The 20,795-nt window shown below is 38.1% G+C and overlaps 1 long non-coding RNA gene across 1 annotated transcript; it reads left to right on the top strand.

Moving 5' to 3' along the window:
• The first annotated feature begins 2,353 nt into the window (after nt 1-2,353).
• On the top strand, nt 2,354-20,576 carry LOC121403115. Its single transcript, XR_005967061.1, has 3 exons — nt 2,354-2,634; nt 17,222-17,314; nt 20,243-20,576. It is a non-coding gene; the product is annotated as an uncharacterized LOC121403115 (long non-coding RNA).
• Nucleotides 20,577-20,795: the final 219 nt, after the last annotated feature.

The following is a 20,795-nucleotide window of genomic DNA, read 5'->3' as shown; positions in this document are numbered from 1 at the left end:
GTCAGGGCATACATCAGCACAGCAGTTCACAATTCTTGAGGGAGAGGACAGAGTGGGTTAGAGGAGGAGGAGAATGGATTCTAAGTGATTAAGGGGATGCTGCAGCCTTACTGTTAACCTTTTAACAACCAGAGTGGCAGGTATATAAAGATTTCAAAAAGACTGTTCACTGATTAAATTTGTGTGGGGGGTTTACTTGTCCTTTAAATCAACCGTACACATCTGATGGAAGTCTCTTCCATGCTGAACACTTTGCACAGGATTTCTTTAAAACAGTTTGACAAAGCTTCCTGATTCAGTGGAAGTATGATGTATGATTCCTCTTGGTGGAACAATCCCCGGCAAGAGGTCCGGAGCACCTGAGAATGCCAAAAGATTTACAAAGAGAATATATAACTTGGCATACATGTAAGAATGTTCTCAAAAAAGAAGCGTTAATTCCCTCTGGGTATCAGTTCCTTTTTTTTTTTTTTGCCTGTATGACTGATTTACTCCAAATGATTTTGCAGCTCTTATAAGTTATAGAAATGTAAAAAAAGAGAATTGTATATATCATGAGGACCCTAAATGCGGACTGCAGATATCATGAGGTTCCTAACTGAGATTTGCATGTATCATGAGGTTCTTAAAGGACATGTAAAGTCTAAAATAGAATAAGGTTAGAAATGCTGTATTTTGTATACTAAATATAAACATGAACTTACTGCACCACAAGCCTAATCAAACAAATAATTTATGCTTTCAAAGTTGGCTACAGGGGGTCACCATCTTGTAACTTTGTTATACATCTTTGCAAGACTAAGACTGTGCACATGCTCAGTGTGGTCTGGGCTGCTTAGGGATCGTCATAAACAAAGCTGCTTGAGTTCTGCATGGCTGGGAAGTAAGGCGGGGGCTCCCCCTGCTGTACATAAGTATGATTGTTTCCCTGCTCAGCAGTTAGGGACCATCTGACAATTCCTATCCACAGCAGTAAATGAAGGGAGAATTTCACTGCATACAGTCAGGTTGCTTATAAAAACAGTACACATGTTTTAATTGAAGTATATTGGAGATAGGTTTCTTTTTCATTAAAGAAAGTAAAAATGGGATTTTATTTATTTTCCTTTACATGCCCTTTAAATGAGAATTTTATCTATCATGAGGTCCCTAACAGAGAATTTCATGTATCTTGTGGAGCCTAAATGAGATTGTTATATATCATTAAAGGAGACCTGTCACCCTAAGAGATAAATTCAAATCCTTTTCTACCCTGTTAGTTGAGCAAAAGAAACTTTACTTACATTATATAAATCTTGTCTTCTTCAGTCTGGGAATCCACAGCAAGCAGGCATTTATTTGCCATTGGTTTTAATTTTTTATTATTTGTGGTTTTTGAGTTATTTAGCATTTTATTCAGCAGCTCTCCAGTTTGCAATTTCAGTAATCTGATTGCTAGGGTCCAAATTCCCCTAGAAACCATGCATTTATTTGAATGAATTGATTTGAAGAGACTGGAATATGAATAGGAGAAAGATGAATAATACAAAGTACAAATAACAATACATTTGTAGCCTTACAAAGAATTTGTTTATTTAGATGGGGTCAGCGACCCCCTTTTGAAAGCTGGAAAGAGTCAGAGGAAAAAGGCAAATAATTAGTGATGGGCGAAACCCCCGCAAAAACCAGCGCAAATTCGCTGGTGAAAACCCATTTTTTTCAAAAAAATGGACGACGGCATCAAAAACTGGTGCCGTTACACAATTTTTGGCGGTTTCGCAGGAAATTTGCGAATTTTTCGGCGAATCTCCACCAATTCGCCCATCACTACAAATAGTTAAAAAAACTATAAAAAATAAATAATGAAGGCCAATTCAAACTTTTTTTTTCAGAATTGGCCATGCTATAAAATATTAAAAGTTAGCTGAAAGGTGAACCACCCCTTTAAAAAAAAGCTTTGTATCACCCCAAAATCTGGTGTATGTACCAGAGGAAACCCAGTGCACAGGCCCTACACAGGCCACACAATTATAGACCTTGAGGAGGGGGGATAAGAAGGCTGCAATGACATCTAAGTGCAGAATTGAAAGTGAAAGTAATTGCCTGCCCCGCCTCTATGTCATAGGCATAAAGGCAGGGCAGGCAATTTATGATTGACAGTTCAGATTTTTAAATACATTTATGACAGGTATGGACATTTTAATTAAAAATAGAGTGTGGGTTTTGTGTTTAATTCGCAAGGACCTTTTTATTATACAGTTTTTTATGTCTGGGCGACAGGTGCCCTTTAAATATAAATCTACAGAAAACTAGCACTTGCTCACAACATATTTTTATGTTTAACACAAGATCCTGCAAGGCTTATGTGCTGTTGCTATCAAAATGAATCCTTGAATTCAAATGGGCATGTCATGTTTTGAGCAGAAAGAATTAAGCAATGAATATTTTAATGAATCATATGAAATGTTTTCCCCACCAAGTATCACACAAGTCGCTAATCACCGGTCGGGCATAAATGCATCAGTCGAGCAGACCTAGCGCTATTCTCCCAGTGACCCGACCTGAAACGAAGCGAATGAGTGAAGCGGACGTGATTGCATCAGCAGACAGTATCTAATTTGAATCAGGAGGGTCATTTGTCCCAGCTGTTAGAAGGTAAGCAAACATATCTTTGTCTCCCTTCCCTACTTACTGTCACATCTCATTTCAATCTTATATTTACATCCCAATGAAGGACTTTCGCATGTTATACTTGTTTTTATATATGACATGACTATGAGCCATCCTTTTGGTTTCAGAGTTTTTACATTTAATTTAAATAAATACGCATTTCACATCATTTTTTTTATTATGAAATGTGATTTTAGAAGGGCTATGTTTTTGCATTCATGCCTAGTTATCTTGCACAGCACAGAATTCGATTTGCTAACGATGCTTCTTGTTTTTCTTAAGATGAGCAAATGCATTGGTTGCTGAATCCGTCAGCCCCGTGAGTGTTATTCATATGGAGATTGGATTGAGGAACAAACGCAAGTGCAGGCACTGTATCTATGTTAATGTAAAGTGATGGGCGAATCTGTGCGAAACGCATTAAAACTATTGATAATTTTATACGGGCGACTATGTGGTCCAAATACAGTAAAGTCAATGGGCATCTGAATAATTTTGACAAGCGGATATTTTTATGCGCGCGACTATTTTGACACGCGTCAAATTTTCTTCGGCGAATTGTTGCTGCAGTTTCGCACATTAATTGCCTTTATGGCGAAACTTTGGGCAACTTTATTCTTTATTCACCCATCACAATTAGGGGCAGATTTATCAAGGGTCGAAGTGAATTTGAGGGAATTTCGAAGTAAAAAAATTCGAAATTCAAAGTAATTTTTTGGATACTTCGACCATCGAATAGGCTACTATGACTTCGACTTCGAATTTGATCTAAAGTAAAAATACTTTGAATAGTCGACCATTCGATAATCAAAGTACTGTATCTTTAAAAAACTTCGACTTCAATACTTTGCCAAATTAAACCTGCCGAAGTGCTATGTTAGCCTATGGGGACCTTCTAGAGCATTTTTCGACGTTTTTTGAATTCGAAGAAAAATCGTTTGATCGTTGTATGAAATACTTCGTATCATTCGATTTGAAGGACTTCATTGTTCGATAGAATGATTTTACTTTGACCGCAAAACTGTCAAATTCTGTGAAAAAAACGTCAACTTCGAAGTCGAAGTAAAGCCATTCGATGGTCGAATTTCTAAGTATTTATCACTTCGAAATTCGACCCTTGATAAATCTGCCCCTATATGTAGCTTTTCTTTCTATTTAAAGGGTTTGTTCACCTTTAAGTTAACTTTTAGTATGTTATTGAATAGCCAATTCTAAGCAACTTTTCAATTGGTCTTCATGTTTTCTTTTTATAGTTTTTTAATTATTTGCCTTTTTCTTCTTACTCTTTCCGGCTTTCAAATAAGGGTCACTGACCCCATCTAAAAACAAATGCTCTGTAAGGCTGTAAATGTATTATGATTGCTACTTTTTTTTTCCTTAGGCCCTTTTCTACTCATAGTCCAGTCTTTTAATTGTCATCTCATGGTTACTAGGGTAATTTGGACCCTAGCAACAAGATTGCTGAAATTGCAAACAGGGGAGCTGCTGAATTAAAAGCCAAATAACTCAAAAACCACAAATTATAAAAAAAATTAAAACCAATTGCAAATTGTCTCGGAATATCACTCTCTACATCATACTAAACGTTAATTTAAATAACCCCTTGATAAAAAAAGATATTGGTGGCCAGTAGTATGGTAATTAAAGGAGATTATGATTTATATCACTATATCTCTGCCACAAAATAAGTTTTTCTAAGCATAATACAATACCACTAAATTGTGCACATGGGCAGGTAAAGGAAACCACATAACACAGAGGGAATATCCACAAGTGTAAAAAAGTACTTAAAGTACCCTAAAATTTACATCTGAAGACAAACAATTCTTTGAAGCTGAACACAATGACACAACTGCAACACTGAAGAACGTTTGGGGAGCTGCTGGTCTATTAAGCCAGAACAACCAATCCAATGTCAAAGAGGGTAAATCTAATGAGCCACAAAGGTTTAGGAGGGAGAAGCTCAGGGACCATGGAGCACTAAGGTATTTCTGTCCGTGAAACTTAATTCATTTGATTAAATGATTTCGGTTAGACCTGGTTCTGACTGGTAACTAGAGATTGGCGAATTTGTCCCGTTTCGCTTTGCTGAAAAATTTGAGAATTTAGCAAAGCGGCAAAAAATTTGAGAAACACATTGAAGTTAATGTGTATCCAAATTATTTTGACCAGTGTCAATTCCCGACACTTTTTATACAAATGTCCAAATGCATTAAAGTCAATGGGTGTCCGAATAATCTTGATGCGCAACAATTTTTATGCATGTGACTTTACTGACTTGGCCATCATGGGTTACTGCTCCTGGGCAGATATAGTGCCTTTTATTACATAACCCAATACCTAAGTCTAAATGAATACATGTTTTCACTTTTGGTTGGTTAATAAAAGAATATATTTTCTGTTTCCAGACTGCTGGCAAATGCTGGGTCGGTGCATGCTTTCCCTTAACACGAGCTGATTAAATGAGCCCATGCCGTGGCCCAGGTCTTTGTCAGGTCATTAATCCTTTATTACTGTGCTGTACAGATTATTAATATGCTGTTTACATTTTGTTTTGGCTTTAATATAATTGCAATAAAAGAACAAGCATTTACATTCTCGTGCAATTTAAATGGGAAATATTCCATTTCTGAGGCTGCGTATAAATAATGCAGGCACAGCATGGAGTGAGCACAGCAGGCAGAATGCTAAGGAATAAAGGAGAAGTGAAGTGTACAGTGGGCAGACAAGAGAGCAATCACACAGGCACAGTAACACAATGATGGAAACTGGCATTGCATTTACACTGCAGTGAAACAAAGTATGGCACGAGCATGAAATAGAATGAATGGGAAGTGGAAGGCATCACTGCAGAGTTAATAAAACCCAATGCAGGAATGGCAAGTACCCCCCCCCCCGAAATCAGAGGAAAAGCAACCACTGTTGAGGGATGCTGGGAGCCATAGTTCAGGAACAGCAGTGCTGCCGAATGCTGACATAGTTACAGGAAGAATCATGCATTTTGAAGGGGAATAAAAAAAATGTAAATCATCCCATATTATTCAGTATAAATTGCCTGCCATGATCACAAGTGGTAGAAATCCACTGGGATTTAGGAGAACACTTGAGAAAGGGGGTAGATCCCTTGAAACATTGTGTGGAGATCTCAATGAACCAAACGTATTTAGCAAATTTTGCATGCGTGAGTGCTATCTGATTCCCTTCTTGTTCTGCCTGTAATAGGAACCCCTGAGCAACAGATTTCCCAGATAGAGCACCACCTAAGTCACCAGGCAGAATCTGCATTTTTGTAAAAATGCACAGGGATTTAACCTAAAATGGACAAATTTTTCTTATTTTTCTTGTTTTTTAATTGATAGGCCTCAGGGTGTGCTTCTGACGATGATGTTAAGGTGGCCATACAAGGGCAGATTTAAGCTGCTGATTTGGGTCCTATAGACTGGTCTGCCTGTGTATGGGGCCCTCCGACAGGCCTTCTGTAAGGAGAGTACCTGGTGGCCTAGCGGGGTGCAACAGGGAGGTCTCTGATGAAGTGCAGTGACACGAAATGCATCAGACCTCATGGCGCTGTATAATTTGGTGTACCAAGATGTGTGAATAAAGGAAATCTGTTCTAATGCTGAATTGAAAATGAGCGATTCTGTTCTAAGAGGACTCTGGAGTGCGCCGCCCAACCAATATACCTCAAGGGTGCAACAGGGACGCACGTTGTACCCAAGGCAGGGACGCTAGCCACATTCTTTTTCTCCCCATGAGTGCCAATGCACATTCCCTTGCGTCTGAATAGTAATGACGCGCATTATTTGCTGCTTCCTGGTTTGATCGCCGCTGCAGCATGAAATTCAAATATAAGTGTTTATTGCCCAATGTAGGTCTATCTTTGTAGTTCCTGGGGTGTCACTTCTAGTTGTTTATCCTGTGTCTGACCTTGCCTGTCCATGTTATTGCCTATTGCTGCCTGTCCTGACTCCTGCCTGTATTTGACCATTCTCCCGGATCCTGATTTAAACCGACTATATTGGTATTCCAACTCGGCCTGCACTCGGACTACGCTCCTGTCTCTCAACTCTTTACTGTGCTGCCTGATTGGTATTCTGACTCGGCCTGTGACCCCAACTACGCTCTTGCCTCTTTGCACGTACGTTCCCTTGCTCGCCCAGAATCTTCTCCTTGGTCCTCTTACATTAAGACCTGTCGGCATCCGAGTAGTGAAGGACTCCTCCCAAAGTGATAGGTGGTTGTTAAAGGCAGAACAGTGAGCCGTGACCGTGACCTTGGGGTTTGTTCTGGGTTCAGGATACCTAACGTCACACCTCCCCAATCGATATCTGGCCAAAAATCAACCTAATGTCGATCAGGCAGGCTTAATTTTTCTAGCTCATTGATGTGGTCCTTACTTTGACTTTAGCACGAAATCGCCCACCCAAGGTGGACATATTGAGGGAATGATTTGCTCATTTGGCGACTTCACCAAACAACCAAATCTTACCAAGTATGGACACCTTAAGCAATGGATAGAAGCAGGCCTTGGTTGAGGTGCAGCCTGACCCTGCTCTGCCTCTTGAAGTGTCCCATGATTAGTATAGAGGAGATTAGCATTGAGGGGTGGAGTTGGGAGCTATTTAGGACTAAGTCAGAAGGAGCAGACCTCCATTTAGGTTGGCCAGCACAAAGTAATGCCCCTTCCCACCCTCCTATAGAACAGGGGGAGGATTTTCTTGTTTTTTGTTTTTCGTAGGTGTCTCTCATGTGGATTTGAAGGGTTGTGGGTATTGGTCAGTCAGCTAAGAATTGTGGGGATGTTAACACGAAGGTGCAACCAATTGGTCCTTTTAAAGGCTCTCTTGGTGGGTCCTTGTCAGCTTGCCAAGGTTTTAGCTGGTGCTATGAGCAGGTATATGTTGGGGTAGTGTCTTAAACAATAAGGTGGGTGGTCACAGCTGGTTGTGATTTATATGTCAGATGTTTCATTGTTATTGTTAAACATATGAATGTAAGCATTTACATGTATGTTTTTATTATGTACTGAATGATCGGTTGATTGCCCTTGTTTGTACACAATAAAGCTGTGCGCAGTATCAGTCCAAAAGATGACTTGTGTCTTGTATTTCAACTGTCAGCTAATTAGGTGAGTATAGGGTAGATGATACAAGGGGCATGTGTTTCTAAGTAAACCTATAGGTATATGTATATATTAATCAGTGTTTGCATTGTGGGCTGTATAATTGTGTGTACAAATAATTGTGTCATTGAAATGAATAGAATTTGAAGCCAAAAAAGCCATGTAATATCTTTTGAAATATGTCATTCCATCTGTTTCTAAATGCTTGATAAACAGCAGAAGGAATGTGTGTGCAAGTGTCTTTGTGGGAGCGATAAGAAGAAGAAGAAGGAGGGAAAGAAATTTGCCATAATCGTCTAAATTAATACCTTAAAGCCTCAACAGATAAAAACAGCAATTGTATTGTAATTCTTAATGCAAAGCAGAGACACTATTGGATGGGATAGACCTTACTTCTGTCAGAGGCTCAGTTATACTGGGGGTTCTGGTCAACAATAAAATTGCGAAATGGGTGTGAGTAGGTGGGGGGTGGGATTCGTTGGATGGGGACGAGATTGGTTGGATCAAGGATTCTTGAATACTGATCTGGCAGAGAGCTTGTGGGTAGCTGACAAAACAAATATTTTTCAACAGTCTAGAGGTATTTTATGTCAGGAACCTAATGGCACTACTAGTTTAGTACAGATTATCAGCAACAGTAGATCTACAATCTGGTTCTCCGCCTCCTTCTTCTCTTCTTAATTATATCTTAGTTTGGATCAAGTACAAGCTACTGTTTTATTATTACAGAGAAAAAGGAAATCATTTTAAAAAATAGAATTATTTGATTAAAATAGAGTCTATGGAAGATGGCCTTTCTGTTATTAGGCGCCATAATTAGGCATCCCATACCTGTTGTTATGTTAAAGCTAACTTGCCAATAATAGATTAACTTTGGCCTTTTCAGCCGAACGTGAAGTCTTTTTGAATGTGTTAGTAAGGAGGGTATATTTTTGGGAGGTTTGACAACAAAAAAAAATCCTCAGCATTGATGCTGGCCTTGCCATGATATCTATATCACCTTAACTTCCCTCTCCCCAAGGCAGAAATGGCTTCAGCTAATCTATTCTAACAGGAAATGGCTGGAAAATAACATTATCAGAAAAATTCAATACACTGAAAATAACACCGAAAACATTTTTCACACAGACGTACTTAGTTAAATATATTGGTACCTGGATGAATTTACATTTGTATTCCAGTCACATTACAAATCTAATTAGAGTGGTGGAAAATACATAACCATGAAGGAACATTGTTACAACATGACTTATCTTTAAACATTAAAGCTATTCATTTATTTCCCGCTGACTGAAGTGAAGTTTTACAAGGATTTACTGCTCCAGCAGGTGTGGCCTGTTTTTTCCTACAATATAATTATAATGGGTACAAAGCTGGTGACATGGATCATATGACTTAAAGGGCATGTAAAGTCTAAAATAGAATAAGGCTAGAAATGCTGTATTTTGTATACTAAACATAAACATGAACTTAGTGCACCACAAGTCTAATCAAACAAATGATTTATGCTTTTAAGGTTGGCTACAGGGGGTCACCATCTTGTAACTTTGTTAAACATCTTTGCAAGACTAAGACTATGCACATGCTCAGTGTGGTCTGGGCTGCTTATTGATCGTCATAAACAAAGCTTCTTGAGTTCTGCATGGCTGGGAAGTAAGGCGGGGGCTCCCCCTGCTGTTCATAAGTATGATTGTTTCCCTGCTCAGCAGTTAGGGACCATCTGACAATTCCTATCCACAGCAGTAAATGAAGGGAGAATATCACTGCATGCAGTCAGGTTTCTTATAAAAACGGTACACATTTTTTAATTGAAGTATATTGGAGATAGGTTTCTTTTTCATTATAGAAAGTAAAAATGGGATTTTATTTTTTTGCCTTTACATGCCCTTTGAAGACAGTAACGCTCTGTAGGGGTCATTTACAACATGCCTTCTGCTATTGCAGGTGATAGGCCTGAGGCTGCTCAAAACCATATAGTCTTGTCTGTGTTTGGCATTGCTTCATTCATGAGGGACAGGAGGTGAAAAGTACCTTGGTGTCACCGCACATTAAAGGGGTGGTTAACCTTTAAAGGAGAAGCAAACCCCCCTCCCTCCTCCCCCCCAGCCTAAGTGTTACCCCGGCAAATGCCTCTAACTCTTTACCTACCCCTCAATTCAGATTCAGGTTTCGGCATTCACGGGCGCCATCTTCAGCCGCTTCAGTAATCACCGGAATGAGAACGGTGCGTCTGCAATTTTTGTGAGTTTTTGTGCATGTGCAGTTGTCGTGAAGCAGAAAATTGCGCAAGCGCCGCTGCGCTGGTCTCATTCCGAAGATTACCAAATCTTTGCTTGTGAAATCCAATGCCTGAATCTGCACTGAGGGGTTAGTAAAAAATTAGAGGCATTTGCCCGGGGGAACACTTAGGCTGGGGGGGGAGGGGGGTCTATGTAGGGCAGGTAGGGTTTTTTATAACTTCAGGGTTTGCTTCTCCTTTAAGTTAACTTTTAGGGGCAGATTTATTAAGGGTCGAAATGAAAATTCAAATTTGAATTTGAATTGTTTTTTATGGTCAACACTGTCAATTTCGGCTAGGCAATTATCAAGACTCGGTTCAAGTTTTTTAAAAAAAATCTAATTCGATTTTCAAGATTTATCATACTCTGGCCCTTTAATAATTCAACTATTCGCCACCTAAAACCTTCCAAATTACTGTATAAGTCAATGGAAGAGGTGCAGTGACTAATTTGAGTTTTTGAATTGATTAAATTAACATACATTTTCGATTTTATTAATAAATAGTCTAATATTTGAATTTCGAGTAAATTGGAATTCATGTGAGTTAAAAAAAACTTGAATTTGAAATTCAACTCTTGATAAATATGCCTCTAAGTTTGTTATAGAATGGCCATAATAATAAAAGTTATTACAAAAAATTATATTTTTTTACTCATTATTATTATTAATCCTTATTGAAAGCAAAACAATCCTATTTTGTTTAATTAACATTTAAATTATATTTTGGTTGACTTAAGGTATGGAGATCCAAGTTATCCAGAAAGCCCAAGGTCCTGAGCATTCTGGATAACAGGCCCTATACCTGTACCATGTTTACCACCACCCTCAAGTAATTTGAGGTGTATATAGTGTTTGTTGAAATATAAAGAACAGCTGGTCTTTAACCCCTGACAAACTTCTTAAAACAGAGGTGTAGGTTCATGCCACATTTTTTGGAGCAACATTTGGTTGAGGCTATTCATATTATTATTATTGTATAAACATCCAGCATTTCTTCTCTGGGAGCAACAGGAACGACAAATTAGAACATATTTAAGCCTCACACTAACTGGCCTTTGGGGTGTCCTCCATTCACTGATTTTTTTCAGGGAGACAGTCACATATTGTAGAAACCACTGTCTTAGGTTTTTTCTCTTGCCCCACCCGATGGCATTGGACACATTGTAATCTTCATAATATTACTATTGATTGGGAAATAGATGTGCGCTGAGATATACAACTCCTCTTAGTTAGAGCAGCATAGAGGTACCTTATGCCATATTATTACCTTTGCTAATGAAGAATTGATTGCCAAAGAGAATATTTCTGCTGCTAATGATATCTTTTGAGAGTATTTTGTCAATTTATTCTCTCCGGCGTTTTCCAAGCTCCATAGAGCATCCTCAGAATTTCCCCTGCTCCTCTATACATTTGTAAATATGTGTGAATTAATTGCATGCCACAGTTGGCAGCCATATCTCTGCATAAACTAGACTGAATCAGCAAAACCCTACTATTGATGGGGCTCAGCATGGAGATATGCAGCACAAATAGTGGTATTGTCCTAACTGGGGTTCATTGTCCAGCAGGAAGACAGTCACATATTTTAAGAACCTCTATCATAGAATTTTCCCTCTTGCCTGGCTCCCTATAGTAATACAGGGACTGGAATCAACATGGCATTATGAACCATGTATGGTGGTTTCGTCCTCTATTGAAATTTCAAGATCTGAGGGCTTGAGTCAAAAATATTGCCTTTTACCTCTTACCAGAAACAGCTTTGTTTGGCATTCCCCCCATTAGAGTTCATGATATAGTCTGCACAATGCTTGGCATTCTCTTTGTTAACATGTCTGGGATATCTAGAAACTGAAAGCCTTCCAGCTTACCTTTCTGTTCCCCATAGATAAGATAAACATGAATTGTTTGTAAGAGATTTGCTGCATTCTCCTTCAACTTTGTAGACCTGCTTTACAAAATATGGGGTTCATGGATGGATATTTAATGAGTGTCATAAATTCCTATGTTTCTTCAGAACAGAAAAAAGAACAAAGTAAAAAATGGCAATATAAATGTAAGCGAAGACCAATAGCAGCAAAACAAATTATATGCAATCAGAAAAAAGCATAATAACTTGGCATCATCTTATAGGATACACCATACACTATTCTGCATATTGTCTTCCCTATGCAATTTGCTCCTTATTGGGGTAAATGTGAGGTCACTGTGTAATATTGTCAGTAAATTTTGCGGTAACCCCGTTGACATGTTGCAGTTTTGTTAATCTCTGTGGCCGTTCATATTACACATGGTCATGATATTTGGGGGCTGATTCACTAAGGGTCGAATATCGAGGGTTAATTAACCCTCGATATTCGACTAGGAATTGAAATCCTTCGACTTCGAATATCTTTTTTTAAAGAGACAGTACTTCGACTATCGAATGGTCAAATAGTCGAATGATTTTAATTCGAATCCTTCGATTCAAAGTCGTAGTCGTAGTCGATGATCGAAGTAGCCCAAAAAATACTTCGAAATTCGAAGTTTTTTTACTTCGAATCCTTCACTCGAATTTAGTGAATCGGCCCCTTAATGTCAGTGGTAATCACTGCTACTTTCCCCACTGTAAAAAGATCATTTTCAACTACATTTTTCAGCTATGTAACACAAACACTTACCCGCTGGCATTGGACACGCTGTAATCTTCATAATATTACTATTGATTGGGAAATAGATGTGCGCTGAGATATACAACTCCTATTAGTTAGAGCAGCATAGAGGTATGCCATATTATTACCTTTGCTAATGAAGAATTGATTGCTAAAGAGAATATTTCTGCAGCTAATGACATCTTTTGAGAGTATTTGGTCAATTTATTCTTCACATTTCTCCCTGGCGTCTTCCATGCTCCATAGAGCATCCTCCGCATTTCCCCTGCTCCTCTATACATTTGTATCCATTGTTTGTGTAGGCTAATGTCTGCTAAATATGTGTGAATTTATTGCATGCTGCAGTTGGCAGCCAAATCTCTGCATGAACTAGACTGAATCAGCAAAACCACATTTGCCATTTACAGATGCAGTGACCTCTGCGACACCTCTCAGCGTGCATAGGGAAACTGGTAACACGCAGAGGGATCTCAAGGATTTAAAAATAGGATGGGAAAATCATAAAAAGACAGAGCAAGGGAAAATTGTATGTTTCCGCTACTGAATGTTATTTGTGATGACAATGGAAAAATTAAGTTTAAGATAACAAATGATAGGATAAAGAGCAAATATAAGGAAGGCTGAGTACTTCTCTTCACCATTCCATGTGATATATTATTTCAACTCTCACTAAAATGTCACACTAATTCAACATAAATCCTTTTGGGAGGTTTGGCTCCGGCCACCAATAATTTTTTTAACTTGTAGGAAGAGGGCTCGCTGCCAATACATGCTCATGTATTTGTGTTTTTTTGACTGTGGTGTGGGGGTGATTTCTAATGGTGGCCCTGATTGTGGGGCAGGGTGAAAGGTGCAAAAAACAGATGCAAATCAACCCCACATTAGTGTTCCTAGATGGTTCCACCATAGATAGGGTTTATAGATAGAGATGTCGCGAACTGTTCGCCGGCGAACTTGTTCGCGCGAACATCGGGTGTTCGCGCTCGCCGGAAGTTCGCGAACGTCGCGCGACGTTCGCCATTTTGGGTTCGCCATTGTTGGCGCTTTTTTTTGCCCTCTCACCCCAGACCAGCAGGTACATGGCAGCCAATCAGGAAGCTCTCCCCTGGACCACTCCCCTTCCCTATAAAAACCGAAGCCCTGCAGCGTTTTTTCACTCTGCCTGTGTGTGCTGAAGAGATAGTGTAGGGAGAGAGCTGCTGCCTGTTAGTGATTTCAGGGACAGTTGAAAGTTTGCTGGCTAGTAATCGTTTTGATACTGCTCTGTTATTGGAGGGACAGAAGTCTGCAGGGGTTTGAGGGACATTTAAGCTTAGGTAGCTTTGCTGGCTAGTAATCTACCTTCTACTGCAGTGCTCTGTATGTAGCTGCAGTGGGCAGCTGTCCTGCTTCTGATCTCATCTGCTGACTGCTGCAATAACAGTAGTCCTTGTAAGGACTGCTTTTATTTATTTTTTTGTTGTTTTACTACTACTACTACTACTACTACTATAAGAGCCCAGTGCTATTAGTCTAGCAGTGTTGGGGAGTGGGACTGGTGTGCTAATCTGCTGCTCCTAGTAGTTCAGCAGCACCAACTTTAATTTTTTTTTTTAATATTCATTTTTTTTTTATTTTACTTTTTTTTATTTTACTACCGCTGTAGTAGTGTATAAGTTGACCTTTTAGGCATTATTTGCCCTGTAGGCATTATTTGCACAGTGTTTTCTTCAACCCGCCATCTAGCTGTGTGACCTTGTTCACATTCTGTCTAAATATCCATAATATTACCGTCTCCAGAAAAAACACCGGAGTGACTTTTTTCAAGCAGCCATAATATATTTTACGTAATCCGTATCCATCGCTGTAGTAGTGTATAAGTTGACCTTTTAGGCATTATTTGCCCAGTTTTTTTGGCCGCAGCCACTGAAGCACAGAGGCCAGAAAAAATATGCCATATAAATGCTGAAAATAGTCATTTTTTGCCATACGTTGACTCAACGTATATGGCAAAAAATGACTATTTTCAGCATTTATATGGCATATTTTTTCTGGCAACTGTGCTTCAGTGGCTGCGACCAAAAAAATGCATATTTTCTGCATTTATATGGCATAATTTTTCTGGCCTCTGTGCTTCAGTGGCTGCAACCAAAAAAATTTATATTTTCAGCATTTATATGGCATAATTTTTCTGTCAACTGTGCTTCAGTGGCTGCGACCAAAAAAATGCATGTTTTCTGCATTTATATGGCATAATTTTTCTGGCCTCTGTGCTTCAGTGGCTGCAACCAAAAAAGTTTATATTTTCAGCATTTATATGGCATAATTTTTCTGTCAACTGTGCTTCAGTGGCTGCGACCAAAAAAATGCATATTTTCTGCATTTATATGGCATAATTTTTCTGGCCTCTGTGCTTCAGTGGCTGCAACCAAAAAAATTTATATTTTCAGCATTTATATGGCATAATTTTTCTGGCAACTGTGCTTCAGTGGCTGCGTCCAAAAAAACTGGGCAAACAATGTCTACAAGGTCAACGTATGGCGAAAAATGACTATTTTCAGCATTTATATGGCATATTTTTTCTGGCAACTGTGCTTCAGTGGCTGCGTCCAAAAAAACTGGGCAAACAATGCCTACAAGGTCAACGTATGGCAGTTGTTTAAAGAGAACAGCAGATTACTAGCCAGCAAAGCTACCTAAGCTAAAATGTCCCTCAAATCCCTGCAGACTTCTGTCCCTCCAATACAGAGCAGTATCAAGCAGATTACTAGCCAGCAAACTTACTATCATCTGTCCCTGAAATCACTAACAGCTCTCCCCCTACACTATCTCTTCCAAGCACACACAGGCAGATTTTTCAGATACATTTTTGCCCTTGATCCCCCTCTGGCATGCCACTGTCCAGGTCGTTGCACCCTTTAAACAACTTTAAAATCATTTTTCTGGCCAGAAATGTCTTTTCTAGATGTTAAAGTTCGCCTTCCCATTGAAGTCTATGGGGTTCGCGAACCGTTCGCGAACCGCTCGCGTTTTTGCGCAAGTTCGCGAATATGTTCGCGAACTTTTTTTCCGACGTTCGCTACATCCCTATTTATAGATAGTTCCACCATTCAGGCACACAGGTTAGGGAGCAATAATTGGTGGAGGAGAGCTGCGTCTTGAAGCTTGCACCAAATTTAGTGCAAGGTGCAAAGAGCAATCCTCAAGTGCTCTATAGCACTTGGGGATTGCACTTTGCACCTTGCACTAAATTTGGTGCAAGCTTCAAGACTCAGCTCTCCTCCACCAATTATTGCACTTCTTAGTGCTTGAGCACTTGACTCATTTAATAGTTATAAGTAAAAAGCCCAAACTTAAATGTAAGTTCTAGTTGGAATTAATCACAGGCAGTTTTGCATTGGGACTCCTAACATCCTACCCCTGAGTAAGAGAATTGAGTTTGCCACCACTATTTAGGCAGGTATAGTAAGCTCATTCTTTGTGTTTGGATTTGCTCACGTCACCAGACTAGAGAAATGACTGCATGATTTATGGCACTGCTCGTTGTTTAATGCATAGAGGTCAAGTATGTTGTACAAATAATTATTTCATGTGCTATGCAGTCATTGCATGTTTTCTGTTACAAATCAATCACTTTGGGAACCAAGTTACCAACATCATGAACAGTTGTAAAGCTTTACTGGATATGAGGACCTGAGGTCATGGCGCAGACATTCTTCCCACACTGTTTGAGTGGTCTAACAAATAATAATTTTAATTACAAGGCAGAAGTACATATTACGAACATGGGCTTGGAATGGTGGAACTAACAGGGGAAATGACAGGAGTTGACCTTTACCATTTGAGTTCCACAGTAGTTCTGAGGAATATTCTTTGGAAACCTGGCATTTCTAAAGTCAAGCCTCTAGGGCATCTCTAAAGAGTTCTTAATAAAATTCTGTAAAATATATATATACATTTGTCCATCAAAGTCAACCTCACTCCAAAAGAATGGCGAATATATTAACAATCCTATCAGGAAAGGGGAAATAAATTACTTCCTGGATGTAACAGTTGCTGGTATTGTTCCATGATGGGGAACACCATCTTAATCTCATTAGGAGGAGGAACATTTATTTAAAATCTATTTCAGTTTTCGTGAATTATCTTGGTTATATTGCATGTGTATTTTAATATAATTCTTTGACATTTAGACAGAAAAGCAAGGAGAAAAACCCATCAAGACATTGGGACATCAAAGAAAAAGAAAGAGAGTACAGACAATATGGGGATAATAGTCTTCATGGGTTGTTTATGCTCTACAGATTATTCTTTATGTTGATTTCCTTTCATGCTATTCAGATATTAATACAGAAAATAGAAGAACGTGAAAATGTTATATGTGGAATGTTACATGTTTTTTAAGATTATCACATTTTAGGAAAAACAGTTCACGTTTTAGCTAGTTGGAATTATAGATAGGGTAAATCCTTTTGCAGAAGATATTTGAGATGAATTTTGAAATCACAACTAGAGCATGAGTGACTGGGAATCTATCCTACAGGAGTCGAGAGATAAGAAGGAACTGGACTGATAAAAAGAAACTAAAGTAAGATGAGCAGGAATTCATCAGTTCAGCATCTTGTATGGATTCAAGGTGGGTCCAACCATTTGTTCTGAGACAAGAAATAATAACGGATGGAAAAAAAACGGAATCAGGGCATTTATGAATGATTCAGTAGCAGAAATATCAGAGGGGGTGTAATACCTGTGCTTTGAAGGGAAAAGGGGTAAAATTCAGGAGAAGAAAGAGTGATCAAACTTCATATTGCTGGTACTGTAAATTTTGGTAGAAATGAGAGAAGGAGACAGGGGCACCTATTGTAAACGAGACAGAGAAATGCTGATTAGAGATCTTTTGCAAGAAGGATAACATTCATAAAATGTATATGCATTTTTTGAATCAAAACATAAATTAAAATATAATCAATCTTATTCTTTAGGGGGTATGAACATTCTTTGCATTATCTACGGTGTTGCATTTGGATTATTCATTTCTAACGGCAATGGTGTCTTATTTATACAAATGATAAATTCTTCAATAAAGAGAATATTCAGAATGATAAACCAATGGCAACATAACAAAATGTTATGTGCCTAACAATAACACGTAGGGGGTTATTTACTAAACAACAAATGTGTCTGGTTGAGCTTTTTGTGACAAAAACAAACATTTTTTGTGGAAATTATTTTTAAAAATTTTCAAGATTTATTAAACCCCAAAGGTGGGAAAAATGTTTTTTACTTCCTTGTTTTGTGACAAAAAGTTACGTGCTTTCCATTCCCACACCTAATTTACATATGCAAATTAGGATTCGGATTCAGTTCGGCCATGCACAAGGATTCGGCCAAATCCTGCTGAAAAAGGCCGAATCCTGGCCGAATCCCAAACCGAATCCTGAATTCGGTGTATCCCTTATTTACACACAAGATTTGACAATATCTCTCAATTTACAGATTAACAAATTCTACACAGTAAATTTGTTTCAAGGAGTCAAACTCAAAATTAGTAAAGAAATTCATTAGAGTGACATAATTTAAAATAATTTAAAATAAAAAACTGAACTATTTGCATGTTTGCCACCTTTTTTAGTTTCACTAAATTCCATTGTTAATTCCAGCAACCCGTTACACCCTACTGATGCGCCATGTATGTTCAAACTAAGTTTAACTGTAATATCACACACTGACCTAGTTATCTCATTCACCCCTCATTGTTATGTTTACTCATACATTATTAAGACAATATATTTATTATGCAGTGCAAACATCAATATTATGGAAAAATCCATTGAAGACCTCCTAGCACTTTCTCATAAGTAAGGCTCACCAATCAAACACAGGACTGAATTCCATATCTATTATCTATTGTGTAGTCCAAACTTCCCCCATAAACGATTAAATCTGATCTAATTCTAACAAGCTCACCAATAGACTCCAATTATCATTACCCATACCAGCTTCCACCAATTTTTGCCTAAATCAGTTAAGTCTAAAACAACTGGACTTTCTAAGTTTTTTTGAAAATGGTTTACCATTCATCAGCTGTTTAACTGAAGAAGCCACTCCGATGAGCTGTGAAATGTTTTTAAGATTACTTAGATAGGCCAGTTGTTTTAGACTCAACTATATACTGTTTATCATGACCTGGATGAATGAGAAAATCTTTATAGACTTAAAGGACGTTCAGTAGACATGAGTTCAATTATACTTTATTAGCGTTGTACTGAAGATACAGATACCATGTTATATTTATGGTTCAGAACACCTTACAACCTGGATATTTATGTCCTTCCGCGTTAGTTACTTATATTGTCATAGTAACCATGGTCTTGATGTATAAATGGGGGGGTCTCTCTTTATCAATTAGTCACCTTGTCACCCGACAAGATTCTGCTTTGTACTTATTTATGGACTCTACTCTACCAACTGAACCCCAAGAAATGTTAAGAAGTTTTGTTCCTTTTGCTTGTGGTTTACTGGATTATACCAGAGGTACCTTTTTAACAGTAAGGGGGCTATTTACTAAACTCCGAATGAAAAAATCACAAAAAAATTGTGTTTTTTTTTTTTGTAAAAATCATGGATTTTTCGGAATTTATTAAACCCTGAGGATGGAAAAGTCCGAATCTGAAAATCCGGCATCTCAAAACTGTCGAGGTTGCTTATAATTCAATGGGAGAAGTCCCGATGATTTTTTGACGTGCACTGGCAATACCCCGAAGTTGTCTGCGTTTTCGCGCAAAATTTTTTTATTAATTTTTTATCAAATTATTTATTAATACACTTTCCCAAAAAAAAAAAAAATTCGGCCGAAAAATCTGAAAAAATCTTGAAAATCGGATGAAAAATCCGAAAAAATCATGAAAATCTGAAATCTGAAAAAAAATTGGATTTTTTCCTGCAAACAAAATTTTCGGGAAAGTGTATTAATAAATAAGCCCAAATAACCTGTGCAGATTTATAACCCTGTACTGTTATAAAGGTCCCTCTGGTATATTCCAGTAAACCACAAGCAAAAGGAACAAAACTTCTTATAATTTCTTGGGGTTCAGTTGGTAGAGTAGAGTCAATTAATAAGTTGAGTTTTTTTCAAAAATATTGAGATAAATTCGGACTTTGATAAATAACCCCCTATGGTTCAGTGCCCTTAAATTTCTCCTGTTTTCTTTCTTTTGTAGTCATGATCATTTGTGACGTGATTTGAGATAATCACAGCTAAAACATCACAAATTCTAAAAAAAAATATTTTGCAGCTAATCAATGAGAGGTGCATTTTCAGAATTCAAGTGATTTAATTTTTCAGGTTTTTAAAAATATTTTTTACAGGCTCAGATAATTGGAATACGATTGAGTTTCTCTTATGTAAGTTTTTCATAAATATTCTAGTGTTGGAAAGAAGCTTGATAAAGTTTCTCTGTGATTTGAATACTGAAAAATTGATAAAATGGTATCAAATATGTCTTAAAAAATTCAATATTTTATTTTTGACTTCAATCTAACTTTTTTTTCCTGCCACAAACAGCTCACTGGTGCTGTGAGTCACAGACTGGTTTCCTCTGGTCTAACAAGGCAACTCCTGTATAAATCAACCTTATGAAGTGCCCAAATGGCTTCCAAACAGCATGACAATCATCTGCCAAACAAGGGATTTCGGGAGAGAACCATATTTGAGAAACCGACTTATGGGTGCATGTTTGTAACATGTATTGTTAGTTATTGTTTATAAATGAATTTCCAACCTGTTGTCCCTCCTGCTGTTGAACTGTGCATCCCACTGCAAGACCAAGACCAATTTTATTTTAAGTAAATATAAATTTATATAATTAAACAACAGAAGGATAGACACACATGACCTCCCTAATTAATGGACCCTTTGCTGTCTTTCATTGTTCTGACCCCCTCTAGGTCTGTGTCCCTTCATGGTCTTGATCACCGGCAGTTTACTTTTCCACTTACCGATTATATGCTCTGCTGTTTGAATAAGACCACCCTAGCTGTAATCCCTCATCCACTTCTGAGCAATACTGCCAAGTCTAATTAAGTCCTCCTAATTAAATCTGTGTGAGAGGAGAAGA

This window comes from Xenopus laevis, chromosome 4L (assembly GCF_017654675.1).
Source record: "Xenopus laevis strain J_2021 chromosome 4L, Xenopus_laevis_v10.1, whole genome shotgun sequence".
In the NCBI taxonomy this organism is placed as follows: Eukaryota; Metazoa; Chordata; class Amphibia; order Anura; family Pipidae; genus Xenopus; species Xenopus laevis.
This window is presented reverse-complemented; position numbering and strand designations above follow the sequence as displayed.